The sequence below is a fragment of the Acipenser ruthenus genome, chromosome 7, assembly GCF_902713425.1.
Source record: "Acipenser ruthenus chromosome 7, fAciRut3.2 maternal haplotype, whole genome shotgun sequence".
Taxonomy (NCBI): domain Eukaryota; kingdom Metazoa; phylum Chordata; class Actinopteri; order Acipenseriformes; family Acipenseridae; genus Acipenser; species Acipenser ruthenus.
This window is the reverse complement of record NC_081195.1, coordinates 64,800,716-64,813,333: the sequence shown is the minus strand read 5'-3', so window position 1 is coordinate 64,813,333 and position 12,618 is coordinate 64,800,716. Positions and strand designations below refer to the sequence as shown.

At 38.7% G+C, this 12,618-nt stretch overlaps 1 protein-coding gene across 4 annotated transcripts in view; it reads left to right on the top strand.

Annotated features, from left to right (window-relative positions):
• LOC117970982 (synaptotagmin-1) overlaps window positions 1-12,618 on the top strand; it is a 195,341-nt gene that overhangs the window by 108,831 nt on the left and 73,892 nt on the right. Inside the window, exon 1 of one of the 4 annotated variants that reach the window (XM_059027599.1) lies at window positions 5,778-5,984. The exons of the other annotated variants lie outside the window; for them this stretch is intronic. The gene's annotated coding sequence lies outside the window, so the exon portion shown is untranslated. Of the gene's footprint in view, window positions 1-5,777; window positions 5,985-12,618 lie in introns of those variants that run through there. 4 annotated transcript variants of the gene reach the window in all.

The following is a 12,618-nucleotide window of genomic DNA, read 5'->3' as shown; positions in this document are numbered from 1 at the left end:
AACTACAAGAGGTGGGTGTTGTTTGTTTGTGTCTTATGACCTGTGTTTTGATATGTTTAAGGCTGCATCTTTAATCTTTAGTCAACTCACAAATACACTTGAGTCTGTTGGTCTCAGTTACACCCTTTCCACAGTTAGCTAATTGAGTGCTAAATGGGAAATGACCACCTATATAAAGGGGAGCAGAATCCTTTGTTTGGAGGAGGGAGTTAGGTGAGTGTACCTGTGCTTTGGGTTGTAATAGCGGTGAAGGCGAATGCCCAGTCTACCAAGTATTGTTTGTGTAAATCTTTATTTTAGCCCTTGTGCTGTGTTTATTTTGTGTTTATTTTTGTCTAATAAACGTGTGCAGCAGCGCTTCACTGCAGCTTTCTTATCTCTGAGTCTCTCTTCCTGCTGGTAACAGGTTAGGCCGTGACGCAACCCTGTCACACACCCCTAAAAATTGTAGCATACTTAGAAAGATGTGAAAAATGTGTGCATTGGAAAAAGAGCCCCACCTTGACCTGCACGTACACGTGAAGATCATGTGGTTTGGTATACCCTATAAGCTTTTAAAATGGTCACACAATATTGTCTTAGTCTATTCACAGCTAGAGCGGAGTGTAGGTGGGCATGGTTTGTGCTGATTAACTTTTGTATTAAACACTAATTAAATGCACTTCCTCTTCTGTTATGAAATTACAAAATGTTTTAATTGTAACCTTGGGTGTGGTTCAGGGAGCAGGAACAAGGGCCCATTCTGTCCCACCAATAATATCTTCCAATCTCCCTATTTAAAACCCCAAGTCACGCCCTTATTCTCTGTCTTGTGTTTTTGTTTCCTCTGTCCTCCCTTCCTCCTCTATGCTACTCCACCTCTGCAACGGTCTCCCTCTGGGGGCAAATGAAGCTCACTTCCCAACCTTAGAGGTCCAGCCGCGCTGGCCTTATCCTCCGCTAGGAAGGTTCTCCACAAGCCAGAGGGGACCCCCGGCCAAATCTATCCTCTCTCTTCCATTTTCCTGTTCTCTTCCCTCTAGGTTCCCCTTGGGGGAAGTAACGGTTGCTTCCCAGCCTTGGAGGCCGATCGGTACGGTTTCACCTCTGCGAGGATGGCTCTTCAGGAGTCAAGGGGAAACCCTGTACTCCTTTCTAAGTCACAAAGCACGTCTCTCCTATTCTCAATTCCCAAGGTTCTTCCTCCACGCAACCCTTGCTCCTGTCCCGTGAATAAGGATTCTCTTCCAAAAGAGATAGAGAATCCTTATCATGGAGAGCCAGGAGACAAATAATAGCTTATTTAAAAATAAAACAACCTACTTATCTGTTCATGTTGGCGTAATTAGATCAGCTAAACCTTAATTATATGGTAGAATAACTCCAGGACATTCAATTTAGATGCACAATATATCAGGAAGCTTCTACAGCTGCCTCAGCAAAGCAATGGCTGGTGGACACCATGCAAAGCATCATCGTGCATGAAGGTATATTTATAAAATAAGCCAAGGTAATGTTAATTTAAATTAGCCCTGTTACTGTACGTTAATAAAGGTGTTGATTGGCAGGACCCGTTTTAGCATCATGCCCAATCATCAGCGATTTTTGGGTTGCGATGTTCAGGAACATTTATGACACGAGTTGCGGATGAAACAAAGAAGCACCTTGGTGTAAAAAGAACACCTGCGTTGCGAGAACAAGCAATCAACAATCAGCCATCCATTCTTAGAACATGAGACTGCGCTCCAATCACGATAGCGCCCCGCTGCTTGAAATGCAGTGGGAAGGTAATTACAGTAATTGAGAAAAGTTCTCCTGGTACAAATTCAGAACGTGGTTTCATTTTGAGTCACTCTAGGGCAAGAGCAACTGAGATATTGTAACTCATTTCAACCCAGTAATACTCACAACAATACAACAATACTTTGTAAGTCTACTTTTGCATATTGTGTTTGTTAGCTTCAAAATATCATTTGTGTTAAGCAAGAGGTTCTAATTTTTTTGTTTTTTTTGGGTGCCCCTTTTTAAAAATGATTGTGATATACAGTCATCAGAGTGCAGGTTGGGTCCTGTCTTTGCTTATTTGTTGAATTTGCTGGGGATTCCATAGGGAGCTTTGTATTGTCTGTGTTTCTCAAACATCGTCAGGAACTGCGTCACCTAAAAACATGCTGTACATTTCACCCCAGTAGTTAAGGTTTAAACCAGTAAATGTGGGCCCAGTAGATGGGTCTTGTGTTCATAATTGACATATTTTTAAACATGTTAAAGGCATTACATGTATATACAAATATGACTTTCATGGCAATAAAACCATTCCAGTCTGTAAAAAAAAACAACAACAAAAAAAAAACTAATCCAACTGAAGTGTTTGACGAAGTGTGTAACTGGACACAATGCTTTGAAACCATTGCAAACATATTAACTCAGGCCCCACGGGACTCACCAAACTAGGCCAAAGCTCCCTCTAAATGACTGTCTTGTACTAACGGATGGACAGTTAATAACCACAGGTAAAAGCAATCGTTGTCAGATATTAACTGAACTGAAACCTCCTATCAAAATAACCCCTCTTGTGCCTGCCTGCTTGAATGAATAACCAAGCTATTCTGGTGAAACTCAGGAGAGTTAAGAACATTTCACATGAAGGAAATACAGTGGCTGACATTAAATGCACTGTTATTCAAAACTATGCTACTGCAGACATCATGGTGTTTACTGACCCGTTTGTGACATGACCGACTGGCCCACACATTGCTTTAACCTGATGATATTGTAATTGCTATTTTTTTATTTAGTGTGTCCAATTATAAATTTTCCCCTGATTTTCTCCCAATCTGGAATGCCCAATCGCTTGGAGACCCTAAGCAGCATAGAGGAGGAAGGGAGGATAGAGGAAACAAAAAACGCAAGACAGACCTGTAGATTCAGTGGGTGTCCTCCGATTCCAACCATCCCTTTTTCACCCAGGAACACGTAATTTCCAGCAGTATTACTAAGAGGTAATCTAGTAGTACAGTACATGCTAGTTTAATGCTGGATCTAAAGGCTTTGTAACATAGTAGGTTGTTGGCAGACATATGTCTTGTTCATCTCTTTCGTCAAGCAGAAGACTTTTGAATGAATGACACTGCAGCGCCTCCTGTCTGCTGGACACCAATTGAACCTTGCAGTATTCCTCACACTGTTCTGCATCAACCATTGCCACTTAGCCATCACGCTCCACACAGTTCAATCCTCCCAGTTTTACATCTTTGAAAATTGGCAGATACACACAGCCACTAATGATTTGTTTTCTCTAAAGTTGGAAGCCACACTTTTGGTTGTTAATTTACTTTTCGAAGTAAACCAGCTGCCTCCTGCACTGCATGAAATAGCAGATTATTTCTTACAAACATTTTTGCTCCGGGAATTGAGTTCCTGTTAAGTTTCTGGTTAGAGTATTAAGCCATGGGCAAATATTCTGATTATTTATATATATATATATATATATATATATATATATATATATATATATATATATATATATATATATATATACACTGCTGTGCAAAAGTCTTAGACATGTTGCATTTTTCTACTCTGATGCATTATGAGCATCAACAATTTACTCAAAGCCACTAATGTTTTCTACTATTATAACAACCTTGACTTGCATAAAGAAGGAAAAACATTGAGTGAAATAGCTCACATCACTTGATTTTCAAGGTGTGATATCCGAAGCATAATCAACAAGTACAGAGAAACATCATCTGTAATTGACAAACCCAGTACTGGAAGACCCCAAAAGCTGTCTGACAAGGATGAGCAATACTTGAAGATAATATCCTTAATGAATAGAAAGAAGACAAGTGTTGAATTGACAACAGAACTGGCAGAAGGCACAGGTGTCGTTGTCTATTAAATCAACAGTACAAAAATCACTCTTGAAATCAGGACTTAAATTATGTGTTGCAGTAAGAATACCTCTGTTAAGAAAGGGAAACAAGACTAAAAGGCTAAAATATGCACAAGAATACAGAAATTGGACTATGGAACAATGGTCAAAGGCGCTTTGGACTGCTGATGGATGGACAATGACACCTGTGCCTTCTGCCAGTTCTGTTGTCAATTCAACGCTTATCTTCTTTCTATTCCTTAAGGATATTATCTTCAAGTATTGCTCATCCTTGTTAGACAGCTTTGGGGGTCTTCCAGTACTGGGTTTGTCAGTTACAGATGATGTTTCTCTGTACTTGTTGATTATGCTTCGGATACCACACCTTGAAAATTGAGTGATGCGAGCTATTTCACTCAATGTTTTTCCTTCTTTATGCAAGTCAAGGTTGTTATAATAGTAGAAAACACTAGTGGACTTTATTTTTTTTGCACAGCAGAATATATATATAAAAATGTTCATGAAACAGAGCCTGTTTACTGCTTCAGCTGAATATTGAGAGGCACTATGTCTACCTTATGTTGTAATCTTTAATATCATTCCCCAGTTATCTGAAGCCTTTATACTAGATGACTAGGAAAAGGTGAAAACATGATCAGTCAGCTGCAGGCAAGTTGGTATGTCATTTTAACAAACACTGGTTTATTCAGCTAATTTCTATTCTGAAACCTGCTTGGTTGCATTGCTGCTGTGTTGGATTACACGGAAAAACAAACAAAGCACAGAGTGTATGCAAGCAAGCAAAGAAACCTTTTGACCTGTAGGTCATTGCTCTGATCACATATACATTTATATACATATACATTTAGCCCTGAACCAAACCTGAAGTCCTTGGAGACATGCAGGATCCTGTTCAGAAGGCAGACAGATCCTACTTTTTTGGAAAATACTGTAGCATCATGGGAATATGAATGAACCGTTTATCTGCATAGATGCTGCTGGAGAGAAGATAAGGAATGCATTGTTGTGATGGTTGTTTGTTGGATTGTTGCTGTTATTTGGTTATTGTCTATAAATGGATACAAAATTGATTTAAAAATTAAGATAGAGTGCTGTATTAATGGCATCCCTCGGTTACGATGGTGCTACTTCAATACAGGGAATGATGGATAGAGATAAATAAAGATAGAGAGTGCTGTATTAATGGCATCCCTCGTTACGATGGTGCTACTTCAATACAGGGAATGATGGATAACTTGGGTGTGCCCAGGTACCTTTGTGACTAGTTTTTGTAATTTGTTATATTAAAATGCATATAGTCTAGTCTAGAGTTTCCAGAGCGTATGTTGTACTGTTTTACATTACGTAAAAGGCTCTACTGTATATTAGTTTTTTTTTCAATTACTTTGACAGTTTGTCAATCGTGTTTTATGTTTCATAGGGGCTATTGGAAAGCTTATACCTTCCCCTGATGTGGATGTGGGGCGCATATGGTGTAGAACTGAAAAAAAAGAAAATGAAAACATTTCTGGAGTTGGTCTTGTGTGCACTTTTACTGAATTTATCCACATTAGGTAAACACTCATTTTGTTTCACACAGGCATTTTTACGGGTAGTTCTGTAACAATAACAAATAGGTCTGCATTATTCATGAGGGGAAATGGCCTGTATCATTGGATCATGCATCTCTTTCAGTGTCTACTGTATGCAAGCTGTGCATCTGGATCCGGAGTGTAGTGTGTAACAGCTTGGGCGACAGTATTAACATATTGTTTCTTGGGGAATGCCCTTGAATGTGCTTGGGTGGCTCTCTTGAGTGAGAGAGGGACGTGAGCAGCATTGCTAAATAATAATAATAATAATAAAAAAGAGAGCGAGAGAGAGAGAGAGAGAGAGAGAGAGAGAGAGAGAGAGAGAGAGAGAGAGAGAGGAGTGGAAATGTGTTTCTGTTTCAAAACATCAGTCCTGTTTGCTGGTGCTGAATGCTAGCACTCAAAAACCTCATCAGAAAAGGAGCATTATACTGTGCTTAACCAAACAGCCAGGGAGGGTGTGAGTGCAAGCGGGCGTCTTTGCTAGTGTGATCAGCTCATCAGCACTCCATCGAGGTGGCTCTGTGTGCTGCTAGGTAAGGCTCTAACCTTTGTTACTATACAGGGGCACTTTACTTTAACACACTTTTTCTCCTCACAGAGAATTGATAAGGGAAAAAGAGTCTTTCTTAGTTAATAGATGCTGTCTTTTTTTCTGGTTTCATGACAAAAGCCTGTTGGTTTATCTTGGAAAACATTTATAGAAATACTGAACGAGAGATGCTTGACAAAGCAAGTGAAGATGATTTAAAAAGTCAGCCTGGATGGCAAGGCAGCAGCAATGTTGAGTTTGACTTTTTCTTAATGGCATATGTCAAGGGACAACATGTCACTTGTCAGAGTCACAGTGCATTGTGTTTGACACTGGAGCAGGGGGCAAAACAACTGCCGCTGAAAAATCTAATTGTAAGTAAAATATGAATTAGGCTGTCAATGAACAAATGCCATTAACCCTTAGTGTTAGATTTACATCACTGTTATTAAAAGAATAACAATTGAAGCACCTGGACTTTTATGTTTAATTTCTTTTGCTTTTGTTACTCATTTAAGACCTCTCGTTCTTATCGCTAAGTATTTGCTACTGCTTGTTTCAGAGGTTTATCATGTTAGGCTTGCATATTACGTACATCTCTTAAACAAGTATGAATGCAAGTATGTTACAAACGTTTGACAGCAATATGGATTGGAATAGATTTTTCTTAATGCCAGCAGTCTAATAGTTAATACTACTATTACTAATAATAATGATACTACTGCTACTACGACTACTACTACTACTAATAATAATAATAATAATAATAATAATAATAATAATAATACAGATTAGGCAGATTATGTATCTGTCATGTCCTCCATGCCATTGCTGCTGAAAGTATTTGCTTTACACTATTTATTATTATGTTATTTAGTATTTGTTGCTGCAGACCATCAGATTATTATGTGTTTTAATTCCAGTTAAATAGTTAAATTACCACTTCCACATCCTGCACTGCACACAGACCTCCCTGCACAGCTGATTTATACACAATGGGCAAATCCGAAGACAAACACTCACCTCGCTGTTGGGAGATGTTTTTTTTTTTTAGACTAATTTGATGCATTACATTGAACACCCCACTCCCTTTATAACATGGTCCTTGGATACAGTGTGTTGGATTAAATGCAAGACTTTACAGCAGTCTTCTCTTCAAAGGGCTGCATTAGAAGGGCATTGAGGTGTAGTATTTCTCAGAACACCAGTACAATAATAAAAAATCACTCTGGGTATACAGGACATGGTTCAAGTACACTATCCTGTTCATATGGACTGCGGATCAAAGAAATACAAACACAGTTGCTGTTGTTTCAAAGTTTTCAAAAGAAATCATCAGAATGCACAATTTTGCTTATAGATTTAAATTAATGTTCCTCTGGAACCCCTGATTTGCTTAACAACAGTATGTGGATCCTCAGATATGCATTGTAACACTGCAGGCTACAATCACTAATAGAAAGATCCGGGACCAGAAAAAAGCAGGTTTTCCACAATTTAAATTCATAACCAAAGAGCTGCTAGAATTGGGTATTATAGTATATCAAGTCAAGTCAGTTAACCACGATTTGCATTCAAATTGCACTGGGTTCTTTCATACATAAACAGATATGTTTCTCTTATTGTAAGTCCATTTAGAGCCTAGTTAATTCTGCAAGTAGACAAATATCATCTCCTGACAATAGGCTCATAGACTGCTTTGTGCATTCTAATCACACTCTCTTTCCTTCCATTAATCAAGCAGCAGGAGGCAGGCTATTACGAGGCATTCTGGAAATTGGGACAGGTGTGGCTGCTTTAATGAGTATCAATCTAAATCTCATATCACTCTTTCGTAAGAAAAAAAAAGGCAATCGGTCCTCAGCTTTTTCCATTTTTTAGTATGAGATACCAAAACCATTGTATTATTTATCTTTGGGGTTTACTATCTTGTTTGAGTTACCTAGTAACACACAAAAATAAATGTACTTAAGTAAGTCGCTGTTTCGTCCCATTTCATTACGTGGCTTTCTGTTGTATTTTATTGAGCACAGACACGGGCAGGAGTGCTTTTCACACCGTCACTCTAGTTTTGGGTAATTGCTTCGCTGAAAAACTGAAGCTGTTTGCCTAGTCAAATTGGCTCACATTTCTCAGACACCTGTCTTAGAAACAGATGCAGTGGGCTCCCGAGTGGCGCATCCTGTAAAGGCTCTTTGCGTGGAGTGCAGGATGTGCCCTATAGCCTGGAGATCGCAGGTTTGAATCCAGGCTATGTCTTTGCCGACCGTGACTGGGGGTTCCTTGGGGACTGCGCACAATTGGCCGAGTGCCACCCAGGTAGGGAGGGCTTAGGTCAGCAGGGCAATCCATGGTTCACCGTGCACCAGCGACCCCTGTGGCTGATAGGGTGCCTACATGTCTGCAGTGGAGCCATTCAGATCTGTGTTGTGGTCTGGTGGCTTCGCTGTGGATCCGCAGTGTGAAAAATGACGGATTGGCAGGAACACGTTTCGGAGGACGCGTGTTTCAGTCTCCGTTTCCCGAGTCGTCGGGGGGTTGCAGCGATGAACCGAGATAAAAAATAATAATTGGGCATTCCAAATTGGGGAGAAAACTGGGGTAAAAACCCCCCAAAAAAAGAGGCAGTAGTGATTTAGCAAAAGCTTTTGTGTGAATCCCTGCCCACTGGCATTGAGGAGGACTGGTAAAGAAAGTCCTGCAGGGCTGCTGCCAGTGGTATTAAGTGTAACTTTTTTAAACCACTCTCCAGTAGTGTTGTCTCGCACCTCAGTAGACACTGATCAATAGTCTCCACGATCCAAAAATACACACACAGAGATAAATGGCCCCTGAATTCCCCATAGGATTGGTTGCAAATAAATAACAACTTGTTTTCTTCTTTCAACTGTCACCAGTCATGTAGGAACAGAACAGTGTGTTCATGTTTGTGTTAACTGTAAAAATGCTTGTTAATGTAAAGTATATCATTTAGTATCTGAGACACATAGTGGGGAAAAAAAGCAGTTTCCAGTATTTAAAAATCTATTATTTTTTATTTGGTAGTTTTAAACATGATCATCTCTGGGCCTGTCTAAAAGAAAATGACAGTTATCGGTTGTACATTGAGGCGATTCACACTGTCCTCCTTTGAAAACAGTTCATCGGTCAGCAGCAGTGATCTGGATAACCTACTTCAAGATAGGTTGTGAAGAATATTTGTGTGGGTTTAGGTCTTCACATTTATTTGTTATTGTGTATAAATCCAAACCAGACAGTAGGGTGAAATAATCTGTCCCGTACTTATCTGTCCATTGCATACAGTAACACTTTAGCTTCAGATCACTGAAAGACACCCAGCTCTGGGTAGTACAAGTAACACTGAATGCATCCAGAATATAACAAAGTTATACATCCAGCATGATTGGAGACTAGATGTGAACACGTCTAGTTTATTTTTTGCTTTAAAAGTACGTAGAGTGAGTTGAATGGCAGTAGCTATATTTATATCCGACATTGTTCAGAAAAACTGAGTACCTTGAAGAGCTGGCCAGACAGTTATAACAAAGACTTACTTGCTTCGTAATCAGTATTATAAACACCGGGAACACAAAAGTCTTGCATGAGTCACTTAGAAAGATTGCTTTTTGAGCGAAAATTGACCTCTAATCACTTTCACCAGAAGAAAAAAAAAAGACAAATAACTGAACAAAAATAGCAAGAAAATTATAGCTTGCTAGCAATGTACTGAAGAAAGCTTTGTAAAATGCCTATGTAAAGTGCATACCATTAATTCTCTAACAAACTGCTCAGCAATTACCAGAATTAAGTCAACAATTAAGTCAACAGTTTTATTTTAAAATAATAATAATAATAATAATAATAATAATAATAATAATAATAATAATAATAATAATAATAATAATAATAATGTTTTTCTTGTGAACGTTTGTATATAATTTGTGTTGAATAACTCCTTACTTATCTGTAAATCTCCCTTCAATTCTCCACTATAGCAAGATGACATATTTTGAATGGAGAGCTGCACAACTCATAAGAGCACCCTCTGCATAAATACATTTCAAAAGAAACAAACTGATGTAAGACACTTGACCTTGAAAGAAACATGCTTTGTTTACTGCACATCGATGGTTTGTTAATAATCTGAAATATTGGGCTGTGCTGTCACAGAGCTGTTTCTCTCTCTCTCTCTCTCTCTCTCTCTCTCTCTCTCTCTCTCTCTCTCTCTCTCTCTCGTTTTCTCCACACCAGTCGCCATGTATTAAAAGAGGAATAATTTTTCACTTTCCCAATTATGCAGTGTTATTTCAAAAACAAACTGTAAACATGATAGCATCCCATCCTGTATGATAATATCTTCTAATAGGTTTCTGAACAGAGACAGGATGTGTAGATTTGCAGGCCGAGCGAAGGGGTGAGGTGAAAATTATAATAACAGGAAGGAGACCAAGTTGCTTGGCCCTGCTCTCATTTTTTATATCTTCTAAATTGAATTTTGTCGGGCCTGTGAAAAATGGTGGGCGGATGCTTGTAAACATCTCCTTATGCACCGTTTTCATTTCTCTATGATATATGGCAGCTAGGAGCCATTTTTCTCTTGCTAATTAGAAAAAAAAGCAAAAAAAATAAAACCCATATGCCATCCAGCTGCGGCAATCAAACTTTTCTGCATGGCTACAACAGCACAATCATTGTTCTGAATAAATGAGCGCCCAGATCTAAGGAGTCGGTTTGCTGTGTCCATGAAAATAAATGGCATTTTACATCTCAGTAAACTGCAGCTGTCCTCTTTGGGAAGCACCGTTTAAATCAAATCCTGCCCGCCTGCAGTGGAATCAGGGCTGCTCATTTTCTTATTTGTATCTAACCTGACTGGGTTCTGCTTTCATTAGCATTTCCTGCTTGACTTTCTAAATTAGGGAACCTTTCAGTTTTACCAGAACTGCCTTTAGTGGAAAGAGTGTTCCAGGAATTCTAGATCCGCTTTGGATTTTCTCAGCATCGAGGGAGGTTTCCCAAGCCTGACAAATTGTAACAATGACTCTTTACAGTGCATACCACTACTATAAATGAACTCGGAATAAGGAAGGAAAAAAACACATGCTGTGAATGCAAAACTTGAAAAGTTTTGCAGAAATAAAAGCATCAGACAAATTAGACTGAAAACACACGTTGAAATGCTATTCTCTGGCTTTGTAAATTGTATTTTGAAATACAGTAGACAGCACTTTTTGGTTTTTTGGCATAATAGGTGCTATATAAATCTACATTTTTGTTGTACAGGTATGAAATAAAAGAGAATTAACATTTAAATAATCTATTTATGGAGATGTAAGAAGATGCGTGGTGCCCCCATGAACATAAACTGTAATTTGGCTCCCTGTTGAATTGATCTGCAGTGCATTTTGTGTGGTGGTAAATCTGACTAGTCTTATGTTGCACAATGGTTTGAACAGTGTGTTTCAGTGGAAGTGCTTATGACGGCCTCCCACCACAGTCGCCCCTGGCTTGTGGAATCCGAGCAAGATGTCAGTTACTGTGAACTGTATTTAACAATTTTAAATGTCACAAACCTCTCTCTAATAGTAATAATCATGCATGGTGCTCTTTCATGTATCCATCAGGTATGCTTTGCATATAACCTAAAGGGCAAAATGAAGTGCAATTACTTAAAATGTGGCCGTCATTGTGCACTAAATAGCAGCCCATGCAGCTATCAACAGATATTTATTTCTTGTTGTTGTTTTATTTCAGCACCAGATGTGATGTGGATTTTAAATGTTTATTATGTGCTCGGTTAAAACCACAACAATCTGGCTTGATTTTTATGCGTATTGTATGTATTTCAACTTTTTCAAGGAAACCTCTTTTGTTTTTTCACTTTTAAGACATCCAACACTATCATCTTGGAACAAGCAAGCTTAATTAATCTTGTGTTTCAATGATTCTTTAAAAGACTGTAATGGATTTGAATTCAAAGCACTGCAGCTGCTCAAAGCACAAGCACAGGGTTGGCTATTAAAGGATAGAAGACAAATTACTTTTTTTTTGCATCCTTCCTGAGTCAGTCCCAATTCTGTATTCCTGGATCAAGCCATGTAAAACGACGCCTCGTTATCTATAAAAAGTTTGCTGAATTTTCAGCTGTATGCCAAGATGCTCCGCTGCGTTAAACAACTGCCCTCCCCTTCCGTAAGCCAGTGAAATTTGAGAAGATACATTTAAGGCAAGTGAATAGAGACCAGCAGGAATATATTTGGTAACTTGTGTTGAGTAAATCTCTTGACAGTAAAACTGTGGAACTAAAAAGCCAATCACGCATTGCGCATATTTAATGAAACAGAATCATTTAACTGAGTGTCACAGAGTTTTCTTTAAAGTTCTAAAACAAATTTAAAGCAGATTTAAAAAATGTCTTTCTTGGTTTAAAAACAAAGGTGAACCATACTGTATCAAGTTCTAGCACGAGTTAAAATAGAGTCTATGATAAGCAGACATGAACATCATTAATAGGCTGCAAATGAAAACAAAGAGAATACACACCGGCTAACAATAGCCTCATCCGGCTTGTTCTCTATGTATGACTGGTGCGCTTTCCTATCGGTGTAGAATCATGGTTGCTCTTTCTCTCTAGGATA